The 22,362-nt window shown below is 58.5% G+C and overlaps 1 protein-coding gene across 2 annotated transcripts in view; it reads left to right on the top strand.

The window, feature by feature from the left end:
• Positions 1-2,071: 2,071 nt before the first annotated feature.
• The window catches only part of GNB1 (G protein subunit beta 1), a 60,509-nt gene continuing 40,218 nt past the window's right edge, over positions 2,072-22,362 (top strand). The window contains exon 1 of one of the 2 annotated variants that reach the window (XM_036227671.1): positions 2,072-2,251. The gene's annotated coding sequence lies outside the window, so the exon portion shown is untranslated. Of the gene's footprint in view, positions 2,252-2,460; positions 2,485-22,362 lie in introns of those variants that run through there. The other variant, XM_036227675.1, reaches the window with a different exon arrangement.

Below are 22,362 nucleotides of genomic sequence, written 5' to 3'. Positions count from 1 at the left end.
AGGGTGATGGTGGGGACAGGGAAGCCCTGGGCCAGCCCTGCCAGTGTCCCTGTCGCCTAGTCAGGCCTGTAGCCTGGTGACTGCCATGGCCCTCGGGTGGGTGTCAGGGACCCAGGATGGTGGGGTGGGGGTTCTGAGGTCACCCCGGTCTCCTGCCATACCCAGGGCAGCACTGAGGTCTCCAGAGACCACTCACTCCCTGCCCACTGCCTTCTGCTCTGCTCCCTCTCTGCCTCCACGGCATCCGCATCTCCCCCCTCCGCTCCCCCTCCTTTCCCACCCCCCCTTTTTCTCTTTCTCTGAACATGGCAGCGTGCATGTTTACGGCACAGAGAAGCCAGAGTGCTGAGGGCAGAAGGACCTGCACGGGGCGGGGTGGAGGGTGCTATGGGACCCGCCGATGGCTTTAAGCAGAGGAGCGAATGGGGTGCTGGTCAGTCTCTGCTCTGCTGATCGAAGCGGATCTCCCTGCTGGGGTGAGGACCATGGTGCCCCACTGGAGGCCAGGGCCCATGTGGGGTGTGGGTAGGGGTGCGGGTAGGGTGTCGGCGATCGTGGGGATGGGTGCCCTGGGGGGTAGTGTGTGTGAGTGAGCGTACACGTGTGTGCCTGCACTGGCGTCCCCTAGCTCTGTCCACTGCCTACAAGCAACAGCACCCCCATAGCTGTGAGCACACATGGAGCCCGGCTCCTGGCTCCTAAACCCTGTGCCCACCAGAACCAGGGCTCCTTGGAGAAGTGGCCGAGTTCAGGACTGGGCCGGGAAGGCCTAGGACGAGCATGGAGCGTCCTGTGCAGGGAATTGCAGAAGGGCTCCAAGAAGGATGAGGACATGTTCGTGTGCTGGAAGGACATGTCCTTACCCAGCGGGGTGGGAGGCGGGAGGGACAGACTCAGCCCTCGAGTGGCGCAGAAGATGTGGCTGCCACCGACACACACACGAAGACAGAGAGCAGATGACAGAGCCCCTTGAGACTGTGGCCCTGTGTAAGGGGACAGTGGCATTGCTGGCATGTCCTCCGGTCCCCTCCGGCCAAGCGATGCAGCCTGGAGAAGTGGCCTGGATGTGGTCTGGAAAGGGCAGCACAGGGAGGGAGACTGAGGTGGTGGGGGGGGGGGCTGCAGACTCTCCTAATCAGGTAGATGCGCTGGGCCCCTCCTGGAACCAGGAGCGAGAAGTCAGCTAGAAAGACAGAGGCGGAGGGCGGGTGTTTCTGCCCGACACAGAGGTTACAGGACACAGCCGTCTGTTCCCTCCTCATCTCCTCCCCATTGCCCACCTGGGGGCCTTCCACCTTCAGCTGCCTGCCGGCTTGTCAGCGGCATTTGCAGGGCTTGACCATCCCTTCCTCCTGATGCTCTTTCAGGCAGGCACACTTCCCCGCCCCGGTGGCCAGATGGCCATTCCCCACGGTACAACCAGAGGTGCCACACTACCCACACCTGCCCCAGCTCACATGAGCCTTCGGGGCACATCGGAGGCCCAGCCCCGTCTGGCCTGCTGGGCGGGGAGCAGAAGAGGTGCGCCCTGGAGGCAGACCACGTCCAGCAAGGGCCCCATTGGGCTGCTGCTTCAGACGGAGGAATCCATCAGCAACGAGGAACCCGCAGGCCTGAGGGTCAGCTGGGGCTGGGCGTGGGCGCGTGCCTGTGTGTGTGCGTGGGTCGAGCGTACAGGGTGCCAAGTGTGGAATGCAGAGTGCATTTGCAGGGTGCGGGATGCATGCGTGGGGCGGGGACGGACCTGGCTACCGCCCTGTGGCCTCCATCCACGTCTGCCTGGCTGAGAACCGAGTCGGTGGCAGTGGACAGGCTCATGGCCGGCTCCTGGGGAGCCGAGCTCCGCGCGCACGAGCGGCGGACTAGGCCTCAGGGCTCCTCGAGGCAGCGGCGCGGCTCCTTTAAGCGGCTCGCGCACGCGCGCGGAGCCGGCGCAGGGAGGAAGCGCGCGCGCGCACCGGGGCCGCGCCCGGCCGTGCACGCGCGCGGCGTGCGCGGTGACGCGGCCGTGGGGTTTCCCGAGGCTGCGGACAGGGGCGCCGCGCCCATCCCGATGGCTGGAGGCGTCTGAGGGCGGACGGAGGCGGCGGCGGCTGGCGCGGGCGCGGAGTGGAGCAGCCGCCGCGGGACCGGACCGAGCCTCGCCAGCGCACCGGCCGCAGCGCCCGCGGAGCGGCCCGAGCGCGACCACCTCCTGGAACGGCGGCCGAGGCGGCGGGGTGCGGGCGCGTCAGGCGGGACGAGCCCCGAGGTAAGCGCGGCGGCCCGGGCCCCGAGTCCCAAGTCCCGGCCCGGCCCGCGGCCCGGACCCCGGCGCCCCCACATCCTGTCCCCGGGCCGCCCGCCGGGGCCGCCCCGCCCCCACCCGCCGCCGGGCCGCGTCTTCCTGCCCCGCCCGGGTGGGGTCGGGGGTGGGGGCGGCGGGCACCCTGCGGGCGGCGGCCGGGCCGGCGGCGGGCGGAGGTCCGCGGTCCGGCGTCTCAGGTCCGGGGTTCGGCGCTGCGGCGCGGCCCCGGGGCCCCGGGTTCGGGCTTCGGGGCTGGGCTCTGGGATCCGGGCTTCTGGGTCTGTAGTCGTGGGTCCGGGGTGGGGTCCCGGTCGGGGTTCCGGTCTGCGGTCCGCGTCCGGGCTTGTGAGTCGGGTCCAGGGGCCCGAGTCCCAGACCGAGGTCGGGGTTCTGGCCCAGGGCGGGGTCCTCGGGCCCGGGTCGGGGTTCGGCCCGGCCGCCCGGGCCTGGGCCGTGCGCCGGGCCGGGGTCCGCAGGCCCCCCCCGCGCCGGGCGGCCGGGCCGCGAGAACAAAGGCAGCGCGGGTGCTGCAGTGGGTGTGGGTGCCCGTCCCTCGCTCGGGGGCACGTCGCGTTTGGGGGCCCCTTTTCTTGCGACTTCGAAGTTCGGGCTCGGTAACGACACGGTGAAGGAGGGAAGGGGGCCGAGGAAATGAGGAAGCGGGGCCCCGGCCAGCAGGGCCCCGCCGCGAGCGGCGCCGCCAAGACCAAAACAATAGCGGCTCTCGGCTGTTTTCGTTTTCACCGAAAAGTGCGAGGCAGCCCCGTTGCGAGGCGGCTCCCGCTGTTTCTCCGCCGCCCGGTGCGAGGCCCGGGTGGGGGCAGGGGGACGGGGACGGGGACGGGAGGTGGGCGGGAGGCGCCCGAGGCCGGGGCCGGGCCGGGGTCCCCGCGCCCCCGAGCCCCAATGAATGGCCCGGAGTCCAGGCCCCGCGACAAGATGGCGCGGCCGCCGCCGTCTTTGTCAGCGCCGCGCTCTCCCCGGCCCTCTCCGCGCCCCGACGGTGTCTTGGGCTCGGTGCACGTTATTCGGAAGGACCAGGGTGGGGGGGGGAGGGGAAACCACACGAGGGTTGGGTGTCCTCCTTCGGCCCGTGCGGGCTTTTGGGTGGCAGCGGGGCGAGGGTGGGGGAGGAGCCGTGCTGAAAATGCCACCTGGGTGGTGGCTGAGCCATGGGACTTCTGAAAATCCTCCTGTGCTTTTCCGCGCGAATTGATAATTGATCCAAAGGCTGTCAAACATGTTTTATGTCCTTAAAATTACATAGTTATCGAACAGAAGTGGCATTAGCCTTATCTTCCTAATTATTACGGAAGCTTTTCAGTTAGAATTGAGATCGACTTACTGAAGGAAGGCAGCGGTGGATGAGGTTTGCCTGGGGGAGGGAGTCGGTGGACAGGCACAGGTAGCACATTGTTACAGGGATTACTGAGTGCACAGAAACACGGGGACATCGTCACCTATGGTTTGGGTTTGGCAGCATAGTGGGGGTTTGTATTTTCGTTTTGCTATCTATGTGATAACAGCGATCTCAAATATTGTGATTAAGAGTCATTTATGAGATTAATTATTAACTCAAAATATGTAGGTTATATTTCCTGATTAGTAAATAAATGAAAGTATTAGGTTTGTGAGAACTTCCTTTCAACTCTAGGTACTGGGTAAGGTCTCCCAGGCGTCAATTTCGGTAAGATTTCCATGTGACTCGTTTTCTAACTTGAAGCTATAGTCTTTTTTGGAGGGGGGGGGCGGTGGAGGGCTCTTTATTTGAAAGTAAGGTTTTAGTGTGTACTTTTAAGATAGGGTCTATTCTAGGTTCTTCCAGAAGATGTATGTTGCAAAAAGAAAATGAACAGGCAGTTCCTTTTTTGCTTTCCTATTAATACTGTATGTGTGGCTGGGGACGGAGCTGGTGCCACCAACATGGAAACAGGTCTGAGCACCTCCACAGGGCAGAACTGGGTGACGGCTGCTGGTGTGATTTATTTGACTTTGTAACGGAGCTGTCCAGAAATGGGTGTAACTGCTGGGGTCCCATCCATTTGGGGGGACCCTGTGGGAGGAGAGTCCGGCCACTGTGTATGATGGACCATGGGCCTCCGGCTCTGTTCTTCCTTCAGGGTCACACTGTTAGGTGCTTCTGGTTTCACAGGCGTTGTAAGTGCTACAAGGTTTTCTTAGAAGTTGAGAGTTGGGGAAAGCAGAAGTTAAATTTTACGATTGTGCCTGTGGCTCACTCCCAGTCCCCCTGCTGGGGGGCCAGCATTAGGGCTGCCTTTCACCTGGTGGAGTGGTTCAGCTGTATGCTTAGAGAGGACATTGTTCAGCCATGAAATTTTGACACTGAATCGACATCTTAAATGAACACACCCACCAGAAGAGATGATTCCTCCTGTATGTGTGATATCTGAGTTCACAGCAGGTGGGTACTAAGCAGAGTGTCCTTTAACAATAATCTTAATAAAGATTTCTTTTCGTTTGATATCTTGAGTTACTTCTGATTTGGGGAGAGTTGGAAGTAAGTTTTCTTAGACTTAATTTTAATCTGGAAAGAGATTAAAAAGACTGCCAAAAGACTGCAGAATAATGTATTGTCTTTTTTTAAGGAGTAAAAACTCTTTTCAAGAAAATCTTTTTCACGCCTAGTGACTTCGTTATCCACTGGTTCGATTGGAAAAGTTATATGTTTACAGATAGCTTTGAGAAAGGTCTTCAGGATATCTGTAGACTTTACCCACCATCATTTGACTTTTTAGCTAATACTTTAATGACTAACACTGATTTATTTTAGACATGCAGTATTGGCATTTATTGTAGTTGTTCTTCATTGGATTGTTTTTTCTCTGCTCAAAAGATTTGGCTCATGTTGGCATCTAAATTGGATTAAATTCTTACCGTGTACAGACTTTTTGGCTTTTAGTGGATTGGTAATAGATCGTCTCAATTTTATTATCTGGGCTTGACCATGTGGCATGCCATATTATTTTGAAACCGCTGTTTAGCGTAAGTCTAGTAAGGCACTGAACCAAAACTTCACAGTTTTTTAACCCTGGTATAAATTCTGGTTTCAGGTTTGCATTCAGTGATCACAGTAGTTAGAGAAGATTAAGAAGGAATTCAGTTAAGTGTTTGGTTTAGTGAACGTAGAATGAGGGGATAAAAACATTTAAATGTAAACTTAAATGAGAGAAATAATTTACAAAACTGCACGTGTAACGTTATTGGAAGAAAGAAAAAGTCCAAATATTTATGGCGGATTTGTATATTGAGTAATGGAACAGTACATTGACTGTTCTGGAAAAGCAGTGAATACCACTTGTTTTTAAAGCTATGAGTTTTGTTCCAGAACTCTCATTTAAGAAATATAGGCAGTCCGTAGACGTTTGAATGGGTCAGTGGGTCGGTGGAATGCTGAGAGCTTTTTCAAACTGGGAGGCGTCTCGGGGCGATGCCTGTCCTTAGGAGCACAGGGATTTGTGGGCATGGCTGCGGGCGTCCACGATAGGAACGCTTCCTGTTTCCGAGAGGAGTGATGCTTGCTTTTCCTTTTTTTAAAGACCTAGGTGAGTATTTCCTTAGTTGACTTAATACATTAAAATTCTGGGAAAATGCCATTTCTAAAAACTTAATAATTTTAAAGACCACCAAGTCAAGATTACCTATGGTCATTTTGAAGATATTATCTAGTTAAATATATTGCTTTTGAATAAAGGTCATTGTGACTTAATAAGTTAGCTGCTCCAAGCTTAGTAGTGTGTTTCATGAAGGAGGAAGATGCTGTGTATTTGTGTATTCTGTCAGGACCGGCACCCGAGGGCATTGGTTGAACATGCTCTTGTTTACTTGCGGCTAATTGTGTCCTTATGTGTATCTGTGTCTCCCGAGTCAGTCCTGTGGCAGTTACACATCCCCAGTGAGCATTGCCACTTCTCTTAACTGCCTGTCCAAGGGTCGTAGCTAATAAAACTTAAAAAAATGTTCTGGATACTTCGTAGTTAGACAAGAGAGTGTCGAAGCCTCTACAACAGGTTTCCAAAAAGTTGTGGTGGGAACTCTTAAGTAATTCCTAACTTGGAGGGAGGGAGAGAGTCACTCATTCCTGAAAGGACTGAGGATGTCCTGTGACTCGGTTCTGTCACTTGACTTGCTGGTTTGGATGTGTTTTTTGACTTCTTTGTGGCTGTTTCCTCATTGGTGGGACCGGCACCCTGAAACCTGTTTCCCGGGGCATCTGTGATCGTGGGGAGCGCTTCGGATGGCGCGGCCCGCAGCGCGCTGAGCCCGGGGCTGGGGGCTGGGGGGGCTGGAGGGGCTGGCCTTCCGCTGCTCCTGGCCTTGCTTTGTGATGCTGAATTTGTTTGATTTCACAAAACTTTGGCATTCTTTGGTTGGCCAACTAGTGACAATAATGAAATACTTGTCATATACCCTCATAAACACTGGAGCTGGACATTTGTTTAACAAATACTCATTCAGCACTTTCTCTGCTGGGTGCTGAGGCTGTAAAGCGTGGGGGATGGGCGTTGCCCGGGCTCCCTGTGGAGATAGTGCAAGAGGGCGAAAGGCAAGGCCAGTGGGTCCCAGGGGCAGCGAACCTGTTCTAGATTCTCGCGACAGCTTGGGAGACGTAAGTCGAGCCCTGAAGGTCCCCAGCTGGAGCCCGTGTGGCAGGCAGGCGGAGGGGCGAGGGAATGTTTCCTGCTGAGAAGTGCTGGCCACGCAGCGGCCAGTTCTCCCCAGCATCCGGGACGACACCCGGCGCAGGACCTGTGCTCAGCAGCTACCAAATGCACGACAGCGCGGCCAGCCAGAGAGCAAAATGGACGGGGAGGAGTCGAGCCTGGGGCAGACTTGCTCTCTCCCTCGGGGCTCTGGGAAGCCTTCTGAGGGTTCCGAGGAGGTTGGCCTGATCGGAACCATCCCTCGGGACTCGAGCTGGGAGAAGGGAGGGGGCCGTGGCGAGAGATTCTAGATGGGATGCGGTGCGGAGGGGTGGAGGGCGGCGAGGCTGGTGACGGGGAAGACGCGATGCCTGCGTGGACCGTGAGGACGGAGTAAGGGACCACGGCTTTCTGTCCTGGACGTCTGGGTGGCCGCTTTGCATTTACTGAAATAAGGAGCAGTAATTTGGTGGGAGGAGGATTAGTTTATGCCCTTCGGTTTGTGGGGTCCGCAAGTCTGGCGTCCCCATGCTGTGCATCCGCCCTGACACTTCCTGCTCCGCCCTGCAGGGTCCTTCTGGGGGCCTGTCCCTCCGCTCAGGTGTTTGTCCAGCTGTCCCCTCCTCAGGGGCGTCCCCTGGTCTCATCAAGTCTTCACCCTCTTGCCTCGCGGACTTCCTAGCCCTTAGTCGACCTCCCTGCCTGCTCCGAGCTCCGTGCGGACGGGCGCCGTGGTTCACTAGAGCGTTAGCGGCGCCGGAGACAGGACGCACCGGGCGCGTCCGGGGAGCGGGCGTGCGGAGCCCTTGGTGTTCAGGTGGGGATGCAGTCTCGGGAGTGACGCCGCTGAGAGCGGGAAGTCTGCAAGTGTCATGTGTGCCCCTGGGGCTCCCTGGGACCCTTCGGCGGCCCGTTTGGTTAGAGCTGCTTTCCTGACCCTGTTGGGGCGGTGCTGGGCCTCCCCTGTGCTGCCTGTCGCTGATGGCACAGAAGCCGCCGTGGGGCACACTGCCGGCTCCTCAGCACAGCTCGAGGCCACGGTCAGACCAGTTATGGTCGTTGCCGTAGTCCCCTTCGTCATCGTGAACTTATAAAAAAAATCCGGTTTAGCCCAATGCCTTTGAAGAAGCAATAGAAATGAACCGCGTCAGCCCCGGGTCTGTCCTGTCACCTGCCCGCGTGACGAAGTGGGCTGTGGGCACAGAGCGCCGGTGCTGGAGCTGTCGCCTGGGCACGCGGGCGAGTGACTGCCGGCAGAAAGCGGTGGCTCCTCGGGGCGTTCGGCAGATGTTTCTTGCAGACGAATGAAGCGAAGCAGGTACTGCAAGGAGGATAACTAACTGGCAGCGGCTGGCGGTGCCCAGATGGGAGCTTTCGAGTGGAAATTGGGAGTTTGGGAACTCGGTTCTGCTACCACGAGCGTGGCAGCTTCCCAGGACTTCAGGCTTTTCTTATGAGACCAGCAGTGATGCCAAGGAAGTGTTCTTTTCAACATCACGTGAAGGAGGGGTCAGCACTTGGGAGATCGGGCACACTCAGCTGACCGCCGCTTGTCTGTGTAACGCTGCTAACTCACGAGCGGGTCAAAGGGCGTTCAAAGCGCGAGAACCGAGTCAGCCCCCAGCTAAGCGCCCAGTGCAGCAGCGGAGCAGTACCGAAATCGGTTGCCATGGTTTCCGATGCCGCATCAGGTCTGCCCTTCAGGAAGCTTGCCACTGGTTGAGTTTTGATGTAGTATCAAAGAGGCCCGTCCACATTTATTTGAAAGGCTGTTAGAGCACTCCTCCTTGTCCAGACTGCAGGCCCTGAGGCTGCGTGTCCTCACGTGCGTCAGCCGCCACCGGAGACGGCGGCGGGCGAGGCCGGCGTGAAGGAGGCGCACTGGCGTGTGGAAGCTGCTCTTCTCACAAGATTACTTTTCTAGCTATTTTCGGTAAAAGTGTGATTTTTGGTAACTTGTGATGGGCTTATTAAACCCTTTGAGAACGTCCGTTTTGCTTTCTAACGTAGCCAGCATCCATAGATGTCGCCCCCTGAACAGAAGCCCCGGGACCCTCAGCACCCGAGAATGAGCGAGCCAGAGACCGGTTCTGAGCAGCGCTGGCGCGAGGGCACGGCGCGGGCCTGGGTGCCCGGAGGGGCCCCCGGCTGGAGACGGCATCCTGTTCCCACGTGTCTCCTGCCCCTGTCGTGGGAGTGTGCCTTCCCTGCGGAGGAGGACCCAGAGGTTCTCCGACGGGTGAAGGCCCATTAGCGGAGCTCGAGAAGAGGCCTGGGCGCACCCGGAGGTGGCGCCGAGGGACGGCAGAGGACGAGACGACAAAAGTGTGACTGGAGGTCGGAAGACTGTGGGAACATGGGCGAGGGCCGACGCGGCGAGGCTTCCGATGGCCTGGGCTGTCGGAACAGCACGTTCGGCTACGAGTCAGGTGGACTGGGGGTGCAGCGGCCCGGTGTCCCCAGGGCCGCGATCCCAGCGGGCTGTGGGAGCCCTGGAGGGAGGGTGGTGCACAGCAGGTGGCGCAGCTTTCGCGCCCTCAGGTGCTGATGGGGAGGAGCCCGTACGGGACAGAGCACCCTCAGTAAGATGCTCGTTCGTGGCCTGAGCCGGGCCGGGGAGCCGCTGGTGATGGGGCGGCGGCAGGGGGGAGGCTTCGCCGGATAGGGCGGCCGGGCGCAGGGGCTGCTGGGCCTCGCTGTTGGGGAGGGAGAGGAGGTGAGAGGGTGGGCCTGGCAGATGCAGGGGGGGGGGCTGCGGGCTGTGCTTGGGAGTGGAAGGAGAGGCCCTGGGTGCGGCTGCCACTCCAACTTGGACAGGGCTTCTCCCTGTGAAGCGTGTCTCTGGCGGGGTGGGGCAGCGCTCAGGCTTTCCCTGTTGCAGTGGATCTTTCGGCCCTCCGCCCTCCGCCTGGCCTCCCCGTGGCAGTAGGTGAACTTGTGTCTGGCCTGTGGACGACCTGATGCTGTCCGCTCAGCTCGTTGGGTGCCCACTGTGCCAGGCGCCGTGCCAAGGACTTGGTGTCGTTATGGTGGGGTCCTCAAGACTGAGGCAGTCACTGACTGTTCCCACTTCCCGGGCGGCTACGCTGGCAGGAAGCTCAGCTGCTTAGCCAGGCTGCAGCTCAGAGTCCGTGGGACCCACGTGTGACCTGGCGTCCTTCACTCCTGGGGCCTGCACCCCTAAGTGTTGAGTGGTGAACCTTCTAGTGCAAGCTTGTCCTAGGAGACCTCTGCGCCCGCCTCCTCTGTGTGTGATTGACGGGGCGGCTCTCCCCCTGAGGACAGGCCTGCCACTTCACCTGCAGCTTCTCCCACGGGGGCCGCTAGCACGTCCGGCCCGCGCGGCCTGGCCCCGTGAACCTTGGTGTCTCATTCAGCCACGATTCTTGTTTTTCTCTTGTTAAAGTTAAACTCCCTGGACAGGTGATCCGTTTCCACTGCCTCAGTTCCTCCATCTACCCTGTCCTTATTCTTTGAGAACCCGTTCCTGTCCCCCCCAAAGCCACCGGTGTCCTTTTCAGTAAGTGTATCTCAGTGTCTCTTTTTAAGTTTTGTGTTTCAGTAATCAAAATACTTTACGTGGTTATTATAGAACATCAGGAATATGACAACGAAGGGACAGTCGGTCGCGTCCCTGTTGGGAAGTGAGCACAGAGACCGTTAGGCTTCCATGGTCACTCGTGCCGCTCCGGCACGTGTGTGCAGAGCCTTCCCCCAGCCCACGTAGGGGTCGCCCTGTATGCGTAGGTTTTTAGTTCTCATCGCTCTGCTCGGTTCCGTCTTTGAAGTCCTGGTTTGTGACTGCAGGGCCCCGAGGCTACCGCCCCTCACTCGGACGCCTGTGGCCCCGTGCTCCCCTCTCAGGCGTGGCGAGGGTGAGACGTGGCGTGGTTCCCGGGGCCGAGTCTGTGAGCGCCGCACCCACCACGCGGGCTCCTGCTGCAACCCCCCGCCCCCCGTCCCGCACATGCTCCTCCAAGCTGCCTCTGCTCTTTGTCCCTGTCTTAGGGGTCGCTGGCTTCTGCTGCTTGGTCTGAAACATTGCTCCGTTCGTGCCCCGCGGGTGCTCTAGCAGATGACCACACGGCGAGTGGTTCAAAACAACGGAAACTAGAGGTCTGCATCGAGGCGTGTGTGGCAGGGCAGTGCCCCCCGACGCCTCTTTCTGCCTCCTAGGGCTTGCTGACAGCCCCCCAGCCTCTGCCTTCGCCTGCCCGCCTGTCTCTGTTCCAGGGTCAGTCACTGGGGCAGGGCCCGTGCATCCAGGACGACCTCAGCTTGAGGTAACTGAGTACACCTGCCAAGACCCTTTTTCCCAGGAAAGCCACGTTTCCACTTTCCAAGTGGACAAGGACTTTTACGGGATGCTGTTCAACCCACTGCACCTACCTAGCACCTTACGCTTGGCCCTTCCTTCTCGTGTCCCGCAATCCCTGCCCCCGTGTCCTTCCTGCCTCTCCTGTGCAGGGCGACGCCCTTTTGTTTGCAGATGTCTGAGTTCAGGGGCAGGAGAGCAGGAACGGGACTTAGACAGGGGAGGCGAGTGCGCCGGCAGGATCCCAGCGGCACCGGGGTTCTGGAGCAGAGCCGGGCCGGGCCGGGCTTTGAGTCAGCGTGGGGCCAGGGCGGGAACCCCGACTTCCACGGTCCTTGTCTGCAAGGCCTGACGGCTTCGGCCCCTGCGCTGAGGGCGCGCTCTCAGACGGGTACTTTCCTGTTTGCCGCACATTCTGCCTTTTGGCATTGACCTCAGGCGGTCATGAGCAGCTCCTGGAAACACTCTCAGTTCCTGGCTGTCCTGCCCTCTCGTCTGTCCTTCCTGTCCCCACCCGCGTACGCAGCCTCAGTCGTCTGGCATTTGTCACGAGTCCAGGATGCTCTGTCCGTGGCCCCCTGAAGGGAGCGTGTCTGTCCCCTGTCTGTTCTCGTCTGTTTTCAGTGCTGTTTGCTGGTCATTCTGGTGACTCTCACGGTCACCTGTACCGCAGCCTTTCCCGCCTCCAGACTCGCCTCCACCTGGCCGCGTGACATCTCCATCCCTTTGCTGTTTTCACCATCGAGACCTTACTCCTGAGTCTCAGCTTGAGTGTCACCTCAGAGAAGCTTTTCTGGTCCCCCCTGCTGCTGCGGGTCACGTTGACTGACCACCATCACGGCCTCCATGGCATTCCCCTCAAGTTGAGGTCACGGAGCGGCGAGACCCCGTCTCAGCTGCCCCTGTCCAGCACAGCCTGGAAGCAGAGGGCAAGTGGGCTTTTCGCGCAGGCAGGGTTCGTTCTCGGACCCGAGTCCGGCCCTCTGGAAGTGTCCATCGGTCCCTCTGTAAGCCCAGGACTGGATTTGGGTGGGGTTAGAGAAGTGCCCCAAGTCACCGATGCAGCCAAGTCTGGGGACACTGGCCTGCGAGACCACGCGTCGGGGACCCGGACTTCTGGGTGGTTTTCCTGAGAAGGGACGGGAGGGCCCCCTGGATGCTGGAGCTCACTTTCCGCACGGGCGGTGGCTGCTGCAGACCCGCAGGTGAGAACCGGGGGCGGGGAGCTGTTCCTGGGGATCGATGGAATCAGAGCAGGGACAGCCCCGGTGCCTGACGCCGAGGGGCAGGGCATTTAATAGGCGGCTGCCGAGTCCCCCGGAGCGGCTGCTCTTCCTCGCGCAGCTCGAACAAGGCGCGTTGCGGAGCAGCTGTCCCCAGCCAGGTGCTGTCCGCACGTTCAGGCGGTGCTGACCTTCGAAGCGGTAAAGCGACAAGCCCCTGAAGTCGCTGGCCCAGGAAGTCGTGGGTGAGCGGTTCAGTTCCAGTGGCAGCGCGCACCTCTGGGGACTCGTCACCCACCCTTCCCTCCTGCCGGCGGCGGCGGGCGCGCCCTGGGCTGCCGCTCGTCTCTGCTGTGGCCGCCTCGGCCGGAGCACACAGCGGGTCCCCTCGGGTGCTGCAGGGAGCGCCCCTGGGGCTGCTGGATGTCCTCGTCTTTTCTCGTGGAAAGCTTTCTTACTTCGCTTTAGACGTCTGCTTTTCAGATCAGCCTCGTGCGAGACACCTTCAGTGGTGGAAGTGTGTGATCCGCGTCGTCCAGTAGGGCAGCCGCTGGCCACGTGCGGCTTTTGAACACTTGAAACGTGGTTCGTGTGACTGAGAAACAGACTTCAGTTTTATTAACTTTTAAAAACCACGCGCAGCTAATAACCACCGTGCCGATTGGCACGGCCCTCGAATGAGCATCCGGGTTGGCGGTGGAGATGAGGGGTGGGGAAATTAAGATTTGTTCAGAGTTTGTTTAGCCGCCATCGCGTATCTGAGGTCAGGGGCCTGTGCCGTATTGTGTAAGTCTCGGCGTGTCTGTCAGATGTGGTAAAGGTATACTTTAAAAGAATGGGCTGTGTGTGGAATTGGAAGTTTGCTAGTCAGATTTGCTGTTAAGAGATTTAACCTCTCTTTCCTTTTCTCAAGCATACGTGGTCCCTCGGCTGCTGGACTTGGAGCCTCCTGGTGCTGCCGGGTGCAGCCGGCTCCGTCCTGTGCTCTGGAGCCCGCCCAGCAGCTGGGGGGCTAGGCGCTGTGCTGGACGGGCGCTCCGGGCGCTCTACGCCCCTGGCATCCATCTCGTTTCTTTTGTGGGAACAGAAGAGTGATGTCCTTGTGGGTGATTTTCACAGGAACAGGGAGAGGCTACCGCTGGTGTCCATTCCACTGACTGTCCTTTGGGGACCAGTCAGGGGGAGGAGAACATAGGGATCGCCGAGATCAGAAGGGGAGGCTCAGAGGCTCGGAGCCGCCCTGCCCCCGAGCAGGCCCCTTCCTCCCCGTGTGCGAGTGCCCAGCCCCCAGGGGGTGCAGGTAGCAGTCTGCTCTTGCTTTTTTCCTGCGCCGCTGCTTGTCCGCAGATGTTTGTAGTTGTCACAACTTGGGGTGTGCTCTAGGGATGTTGCCAGACAGCCCCGGGTGTCAGCAGTGCCCGGGTTGGGAACGTGGACTGAACCTAATATGCGCCCCGCAGTGAAAACGCAGTTCGTCCTGGCCTTGTATCGGCCATCTTTGCTGCATGACAAACTGCGCCGAACCCCATGACTCAGAACGATGGCCAGCACTCACTGCTGTCGTCAGGGTGGGCTCAGCTCTGGGCAGCCTGGCTGGGCTTCTGTTTGCAGTCAGCGGTGAGTGGGCTGGGGCCTGTGCTTCCTGGGTGGCCTCCGCAGCGTGGCCTTAGCCAGGGCGCCTCTGTCCTCCTCCGTGCCCTCTCCAGCAGGCCAGCGCGGGCCTCTGTGGGGCCGAGGTTCAAAGGACTAGAGCAGAAGGTGCTCCCCATCTTGAGGCACTGCCTAGGTGCCGCACGGTGTCACCTTGGCTGCCCCCTGGGGGTCAAAGCGAGTTACAAGACGCAGCCCAGACGCGAAATGTAGGGACCTCTGGCTCTCGGTGAATCTGTGGCCGTTTTTATCCATTGCAGACCTTTCTCTAGCACGACAGTTAGGATGGCCTGTGTTAGGGTGTCCGGTTAATTAAGGTTTCTGGGGAGTGGATTCCAGAAATGAACGGACAGGCATCACTTTGTTCAGCAGGTGCTTGCCAGATACTGCGGTCAGGGCGCCTTGCTTGGCGATTGGTAAGTACTGGGAAATGGCTTCTGATCTCTTACTCTTTGGGGGGAGACGGTGGACTGGAGAGAGCAGACTTCTCTAGTTCGGTGAGACACCGGGCGCTGAGGGGGCACGTGGCTCGGGGTGATTGACGAAGGCCTTTCTGAGCAGATGACACGCGAGTGTTGGGAAGGGGCCCCGGGAGGTGAAGAGCTCGGGTCCCTCGGGTGCAGAGAGCAGCGATCGCAGGCCCCGGGGTGGGAGGGGAGGGGGGCGGTCGACAAGGAGGCTGGAGCGGAGGGGCCGGGGGCTCCGCGCCAGTTTGCTGAGGATGGCGTCCATTTCCAGCCGGTGGCCGGGGCCTGTCTGATGCCTTCTTTGACTTCCAGAAGTGCCTGGTGAGGCCACTGCATCCTCTAGTTACCACACTACGGAAAGAAGGGGAGTGTTTCGGAGGGGTGCAGTGGTGAGCCACCGAACAGTTTTAAGCAGAAGTGACAGGTGTGACTTTTAAAAGATTGTTCACGTTACCAAACGAAGAATGGATTGTTGGGAAAAGAGAGGCAAAGATTCTGCAAAGGAGACGCAATGAGAGGCGAGGAGCACGGCCGGGGACGGGGCCTGCCCAGACGGGAGGAAGCAGGTTCCTGTCTGTATGGAGGAAAGCCTGCCTGAGCGCCCGAGGGGACGAGGGATGGCGGGTGGGGGCAGTGTCTCCCACGGTCCCTCAGTGTTCACAGACCTGGAGGTGAGGCTGCGAGCGGGGCAGGTTGGTCGCCTGTCCTGTGGGAATCGGGGGCTGCGCTCGGGACACAGGGCAGCCACATGCGTGGCGTCGGCTCACCGGCGTGTTGGCCTGGAGTCCAGTCTGGAGTCCTAGACTGTTGAAAGTTTGCGAACGGCGCCGTTACCTGTGTTCGCTAGAGTCTGACGGAGGAGACAGCGGGGGCGGGGGCTGACTGTGTGGCTCTTGGGGGGGGGTCGGGTGAAAAGGGGTGGGAAAGGTTTTAGCTCTGAGGACGCAGGGACTAGGTGGCCAGCCCTTTCTGTGACAAGGATGGGGAGCGGGAGCGGATTGGAGCTCAAACGTGGGAGTCGAAGGGAAGACCACCCAGGGAGATGTGGCTGCACGAGGCTTCACTCCGGAGGGGCGGGGGGGGCAGTGGACACAGCACGGAGGGGCGGGGGGGGCAGTGGACACAGCGCGGAGGGGCGGGGGGGCAGGGGGGCACAGCGCGGAGGGGCGGGGGGGACAGTGGACACAGCGCGGAGGGGCGGGGGGGGCAGGGGACACAGCGCGGAGGCGTTTGGGTGGTCTCGTGCTGGGCTGTGTGACTGCACCCTGGGTCTCGTCAGGCGCAGATCCAGACTCAGCCTTCTGAACAAGTTCCCAGGTGCCCCTGCCATCTCTGGTCCCTGGACCACACACCGAGACGCGTGCTCCCTTGATGTCGACAGAACGGAGCGGGTAGAGGAAGTCGGTGCAGTGGAGGGTGGTGGCAGAAGGCTCAAGGCCTTGCGAAAGCTGGGGGGAGGGTTCTTATCTGTCCCTCTGCCCACAGGCCTGGCGCATTACTGTGCCAGCTAGGCACTTGGCCTTCATTTCAGCTGGTCTCTTGGCTTCAGACGTTGTCCTCATCAGTCTGCCACTCTCTCCAGCTGAGCAAGGTAGCTGGGACGCAGACACGTGACAGGCCATATCCTCGTGACCTCTCGGGAGGTGCAAAGGCAGGCAGAAAGGCAGGCAGTTGGAATCGGCAGGAGACTTAGTTCGTCTTACATCTGAGAAATGGGCTGAGCCGCTTAGCGCAGCAAACAGCCCCTGTTGTCGTTTCAACAGCTCCCCTGGGCCTTAGTCTCCAGAAAGTGCCTGCTAAACTCAGAGCTTTACGGTGTGGAAGGGACAGCGAGATTGAGAAAGATGGCTTTGATTGGAAGGGGGAGGGATTTGGTTTTGAACAAAACCAAAGATTGTTTTTGAAAGCCGCATTCTAAGCGAGTGCTGGTCAGTGTTGGTATTCCCTGAACGCACGGCACTGGAGTGTCACACCTGCCGAGCTGTTAGGAGATGGGGCCGTGCTTGGGGAGGAAGTTTGAGGGTAACTGGGTCATTGGGGGGGGGGGGAATGCGTGGAGGAGGAGCTGGCTCCCCGATGGATGACTGCGATTAGACAAACAGGTTCCTCTCTCCGCCCTGTCTTTCCTGCTCATTGTTCCTGTGGCTAAGCCGACATTGGGGGTGGGGGGCGGGGAGCGGGGACAGTGAGAAGGCTCCAGCTGCACCTGTGCTTCCTGCCCCTGCCACAGCCTCCCCCACGTGGAGACACCCAGGAGGGGAAGGACTTGGGGGGCGGGAGCTGCCGCGATCCCTGACTGTCATTGAGCTTCCGTCCTGAATGTTCGGCTCAGAGCAACTTTACGGCTGCTTCAGATCCTCGTGTTTTTACAGAAGCCAGTAATTTGAGTCACGGTCTTAGATGACGCGTGCTCAGAACAGACAAAGGAGGAGAAGTTCACGGTCAGAGCTCTGCGTCTGCTCCTTTGTAAATCACTCATTCCTTCATGGACGCTGACCTTTTGTTGTTGTTGTTGTTGAGTTCTTAGGGAAATAGACCAGTGACCTTTTTTTTAATGGTGGGTAGGCCTAAAACTTTTCTCATTTTAATCAGAATTTAAGTCAGTCAGGCCTGTATGAAGAGGACGTAGGTGCATCGTCGAAGGGCCCACAGAGCTTGGAAACAGGGACGCGTGCCGGGCTGAGCGCAGTGTGTCTGCGCGCGCGCCAGGGCACTTTAAAGGTGGCCCTCAGTTCGGAGGAGTCAGGGCTCGGGGGGAGTCGGCTTCTTAAATGAAAGACGACGGGAAAATGTTCTGTAAGAGATGTTCGGTCAGCTCGTAGTCTGTCAGAAAAATTAGGTGAAAACTACATTCCACACCACATAAGACTCTGGCTGGATTAAAGATTTAAATGTAAAAATTAAGACATGGAAGTATTCGAAAATGTAGGGGGAAATGTTTTATAGTCATTGTGATGGGTGCGTGTGGGACGGGGTAGGAGGGGGGAGGTTTCTCAGCATGACATTACGGCTGTAAAGCCATAAAAGCATTGCCTGCCTAAGTCCCCAGCACAGACCTAGAGCAGAAGGCACCTGACAGGGGACCTTTGACCTGTCCTTCGAAGGCAGGCGGTTTGGAGAATAGATTAGAAATGTGTGTGATAAAGGGTTAATACCCTTAGTGTAAAGTGAGCATTTCCAAAATAAATTGTTCCAGCAATTTTATTTCTAGGGATTTATCCAAAGGGGGGAAAAAAAGGGATACCTACTACAAAATTAGTTACAAAAACAAAGAAATAGTCTTAGAAATTTTGGTATAAAAGCAGAAATTGTCAGTAATCACCAAACGCAGGCTCCGTGAAGGCAGAGGCCTTCGTCTTTTCTGTTCCCTCGTGGCATTTCCTCGAACGGCGCCTGGAACATAGTGCATCTCCCCAGGTGACGTGGCATGAGCAAATGCACCTGCGTGCTCATCAGCAGCGTTTGGTTAAAGTGCACTTGCAGGATCCTGTGCAGCTGTGAAAACATTTAAGGGGGCCCTTCCTTGTTGTCACGAGATGACCACAGTGCAGCGAATGGGGGACCTAAATTTCAGAATATATGTAAGCTTGGGAACGGTGGTGTCATTCGTGAAAAATCGCGCACCTGTGTATCAGACAGTCTGGAAGAAGCAGAGACCCCTGTGAGACGGGCGTCGTCTCTCCGAGGGAGACGGGCGAGGAACAGTGTGGAGTCAGCTACCATCGAGGTACCATTTTCTCTGTATTTTTTGGTGGAAAATTGGCCAAGATCGTGATAATTAGGAAAAAGATATTTTCGTTTCGTAAAAAGTAAAAACAAATCATGTTTGGATGTATTAGATGCTCTCAAAGTTAGCATGGCTGAAACGAGCATGTTCTAGAAATGCTGTAGTTCCAGTTTATTTGCCTTTGTTTTTCGCGTGAGGTATAATTGACTGAGTTTGCTTTTGAGGTAAAAGGTTTTCGTCGGCATCGTGTGCATTTTTTCCTCCCTGCATCCTTTTATCAGTTCTCGTGTGGAATGGATGCCATAGATGCCTTACTGTTGGCGTGGCGACCAAGCCTGGCTTTCTAAAATAGCGGTGCTTTTCAGTAGCGTTAGATGGAGACTCTCTTCAGTAACTGTGTGCAAGGCAGCCTGGCACAACCGACGGCCAGGTGTGCCGTGAGCGAGGGGCGACGCGGGCGGACACCCCGTGCAGAGTGCCAGCGAAAGCGCGTCCTGGACCGACGTACGTTGTGAGAGGTAGAGTTCTGATTACCTACAGGATCGCTTTATGGGGCGGGGGATCTTTCGTATGATGCGTTTTTCAAAGTTGATTGGCAAAATTAGTTTGATTTAAAGCATTGTGCAGCGTGCTGGTGTGTCTGGTGTGACCGTAGCCTCGAGGATGGTGGAACAGAAGCCGCGCTAGGACTGGCTGGGGACAGGACCGGCAGGCCGGAGGAGACGCTGGTGGCCCCGGGGGTGAGGTTTACAGGGTGGAGTCGCTTTCCTCCCGGGTTTCTGTGACCACTTACGTGCCGTGCCGGGGCGATCTGAGCGGGTGGGGCGGTCCCTGCGCAGGAAACACGTCCTCCGGGCCGTGACCTTGGGGGCCGGGGCCGAGGCCCGCACAGTGTGAGAAGTTACCTGGTGAGCCGCTTCCACTCCGGTGGCTGCCGCAGTGTCCTCCTCGCCGTCTGTCCCCGCCGGACCTCCAGGGGCTCCCGCTGGGAACATTCCGCCCGGAACGGGGGACCAAGGCCCTCTGGCGGAGGTCATCCTCCCTGCCCGAAGGGGCAGCTCTGGGTGCCACCGGGATGAGGGGACCGAGGGGTCCCAGCAGCCCCTGAGCGGCACCGGACGTCCTGGTTCCTTTTCCGGGTCACCCTACACTGCATTGCCGGGTCGCCGTCCTCGCCCGCCGTGTGGTGGAGGGCGGAGTCCCCGCGAGCAGCCCCCGGCCCTCTGCCGGCGTCGGCGGGGCGCGTGGCAGAGCAGGCCGTGCGTTTGCGCCCCCACAGTCAGGTGTCAGAAGCAGAAGCTTCCGACCCTCCCCGAGCGGTTTGCCATTGCGCACCTCGCTACCTGCCCCGTGACGTGACCTCATCGCTGCCCTTCCCGCCGTGCCAACAGCCCGGGAACAGACACCTGCTGCGTTTAGCGGTCACGTTTGTCCCTTAACGTGGAACAGCCTTCCTTGGTCCTGGTCGCCCTTCGCGGCGTGAAGAGTGCAGGCCCGTTGTCTTGAGAGCAGCCTCCCTTTGGCGCTGTTGGCTTCCTCAGGGTTAATTCAGAGTTTGCATCGTGGGCACAGTGTCACAGAATGTCACGTCCTGGCCTTCTGTGTGTGGGGTGTCTGAGACTCCGAACCCCTCCAGGCTTGAGCTACCTCCTGAGTCCCCGCCTCAGCTGCACTGCGCAGATTGGGGGTGCTGGCTTCGGCCCGCCCAGCTGCTTCCCACCTGCCCCGAGGTCTAAGGTCTCTGAGGTGCACCTGTCGCCAAGGCCTTGTAGATCTGCTTTCCGGGGAGCGCCTTCCGATAAGCAAGGGCCGAGTTCCTCTTAGGTTTTTTCTGGGAACGCTTAAGATTAGGGAGTCAGTTTCTCTTGGTGAGTTTATCGGTTGTTGTCCGATTTACAGCCCACATCTAGAGCAGGGGACAGAGAGGTGAGGCCCTTCGGGGGGAGCTGGCGCCTAGTGGGTGCTGGTGGCAGGGCTGCGAGGCGCTCAGCCTCCCTGCTGCTTTCAGCGCCCCCTCCCCCGCTTTTCCTTCTGAGACCCAGCTTTGAGTCTTAAAGCAAAGCTAACATTCCCAAATTCCTGGCATCGCTAGTGTCTCTGGGGTTTTCACAGTGCCCGGAGGCCAAAGTAAACACCTGAAGTTCCCTTTGTTGGTCGCTAAGTCCCAGCATCTTAAGTATCTCTGTCCTAAGGGCGTAGTAGCCGTTTGAGAAAGCAGCACCGGTAAACGAAGGAAGTGTCCTTTATTCTTAAACAAACCGCCGAGTTAACCAGTGGGCTGTGCAGCCTCTCAGACTCCAGAGTCAGATGGCACCGCCACCTTCACTTCCTGTTCCTGTTGATTTTCATGCAGCGCTTGCCTTTTTTTTTTTTTTTTTAAAATCAAAATAACCACTGAAAACCCAGCTTTGCAAGGATGTGATGTCATCGGAGGGGGTGTAGCGCCACCTGCTGTTGGGATTGTGAGCTTTCTGCAGCTGGCCGCGCCCTTTGTCATCTGTCGCGGGCCCCGCCCTGCGTGCCCTGTGGGTTTGCCGCCGCGTCCCAGGCGCCTCGCGGGGCAGTGGGAGCAGGGTTTCCTGGCTCACAGTCGGCCCGACTGGGCGCCACAGCCTGGGGGTGTGTTCCCAGAGGGGGCTTGCCCACGTAAAGTACCCGAGTGAGGGCGGAAGGAGGGCTCTTCCCCTTTCCAGGGGTGAAAGTTAGTTAAGTCATTTCACGGCCCTCTGTCACCAGAGGGGAAATTACAGGCCACGCAGGAAAACCCAGCCTGTTGACTAAGGGGGCCTCACCGGCATGCGTAGTGTGGCTTCTGTGGAAAAATGCAGTTTATCTTCTGAAAACGCCTTAAAAATGGACTTTAGGACGGTCACCTGTAAGTTTCCTGACATTTGTGACAGATGAACTGATAACAAGTGCTCTGTCCAGTACCAAATGACCACCCGCGCTAGGTGTTCTCTGAGGCCGGCCGCACCCAGAACTAGAACACTGACTTTACGCAGTAGGAAGCCCTGTTTTGACACCGTGAGTGGACAGGACGGTGAGCGCGTCCCGACGCTTTTAAAGGAAGAGAGGGAACGGTCCTGCAGTTGTCCTTTTTATTTTGGGGGCCACGTGCATCTGTCGACCATACCTTTTGGGGAATCGAATGATTACTTGATGCACAGTTGACCCTTGAACGTCTCAGGGGTCAAGGGCACCAGCCTCCTGTGCACTTGGAATCCGCCTGTGACCCCGCAGGCCCCCCACTTAGGCGGAGTCCCGGGCGGGCATGGGCGTGGACTGCGCTGGCCAGGCGGGGGTGGGGGGGTCCCGCGTGAGTGGGCCCGTGCTGGTCTGATGCGTGGTGTTCGGGGGTCGACAGTCACATGCGTTTGGGGCGTGTCATGCTTTACGACTGCTTTTTTCCGGATAGTTAAGCGGTGCCAGAGTGGAGAGACAGACGCTTGCGTGGCCGAGGGAGACGTTTGCTGCTGCCTCAGGGAGGCCCGTCGTCGCGCGGCCGGCCCACGCTCCCGTTCAGGGTCCCCACCTATAGTTCATCCTCTCCTTTGTCACCGCTGACAGGCCACCTGGCCTGAGGACAGCGAGCCGGGGAGCTGGTCCAGGATTCTTTCTAGAAACAGAGACACCGGTGACCCTGGGCGGTAGGTCGTATATGGAATCATAGGTGGGTTCGGACCGTGCACAAGGTGGCGAGTTGGCGAAGAGCGAGCGTGGCAGAGGGGGAGCGGAAGTTCACCCAGGACACAGGTCCCCGAGCGCCAGCCCCGGCTGGGCTCTGGTTCCCGTTTCCGCTGTGTCACTTCCAGTGGGGACGACACGCTTCCTGTCCTCGGACCTGTCCAGTCCCTCCAGTTCCCAGTGGGATTTTCTCTCCTTGGCAAACAGAAGCGCCTTGACTAGAACAGTTAAGCTTTTGTGTGGGGCAGAGCTGGGGGGAATCAGGAGTCATTTTATTTTTCATTTCTAAAATTAGTCATTTCCCCAAACATGCAGTTGTTAGTATCAAATTTTTGTTTTCTTTTAAGG

Source organism: Rousettus aegyptiacus, unplaced genomic scaffold, assembly GCF_014176215.1.
Source record: "Rousettus aegyptiacus isolate mRouAeg1 unplaced genomic scaffold, mRouAeg1.p scaffold_m13_p_1, whole genome shotgun sequence".
NCBI lineage: Eukaryota > Metazoa > Chordata > Mammalia > Chiroptera > Pteropodidae > Rousettus > Rousettus aegyptiacus.
The sequence above is the reverse complement of the archived record's forward strand: the minus strand, read 5'-3'. Positions and strand labels throughout refer to the sequence as shown.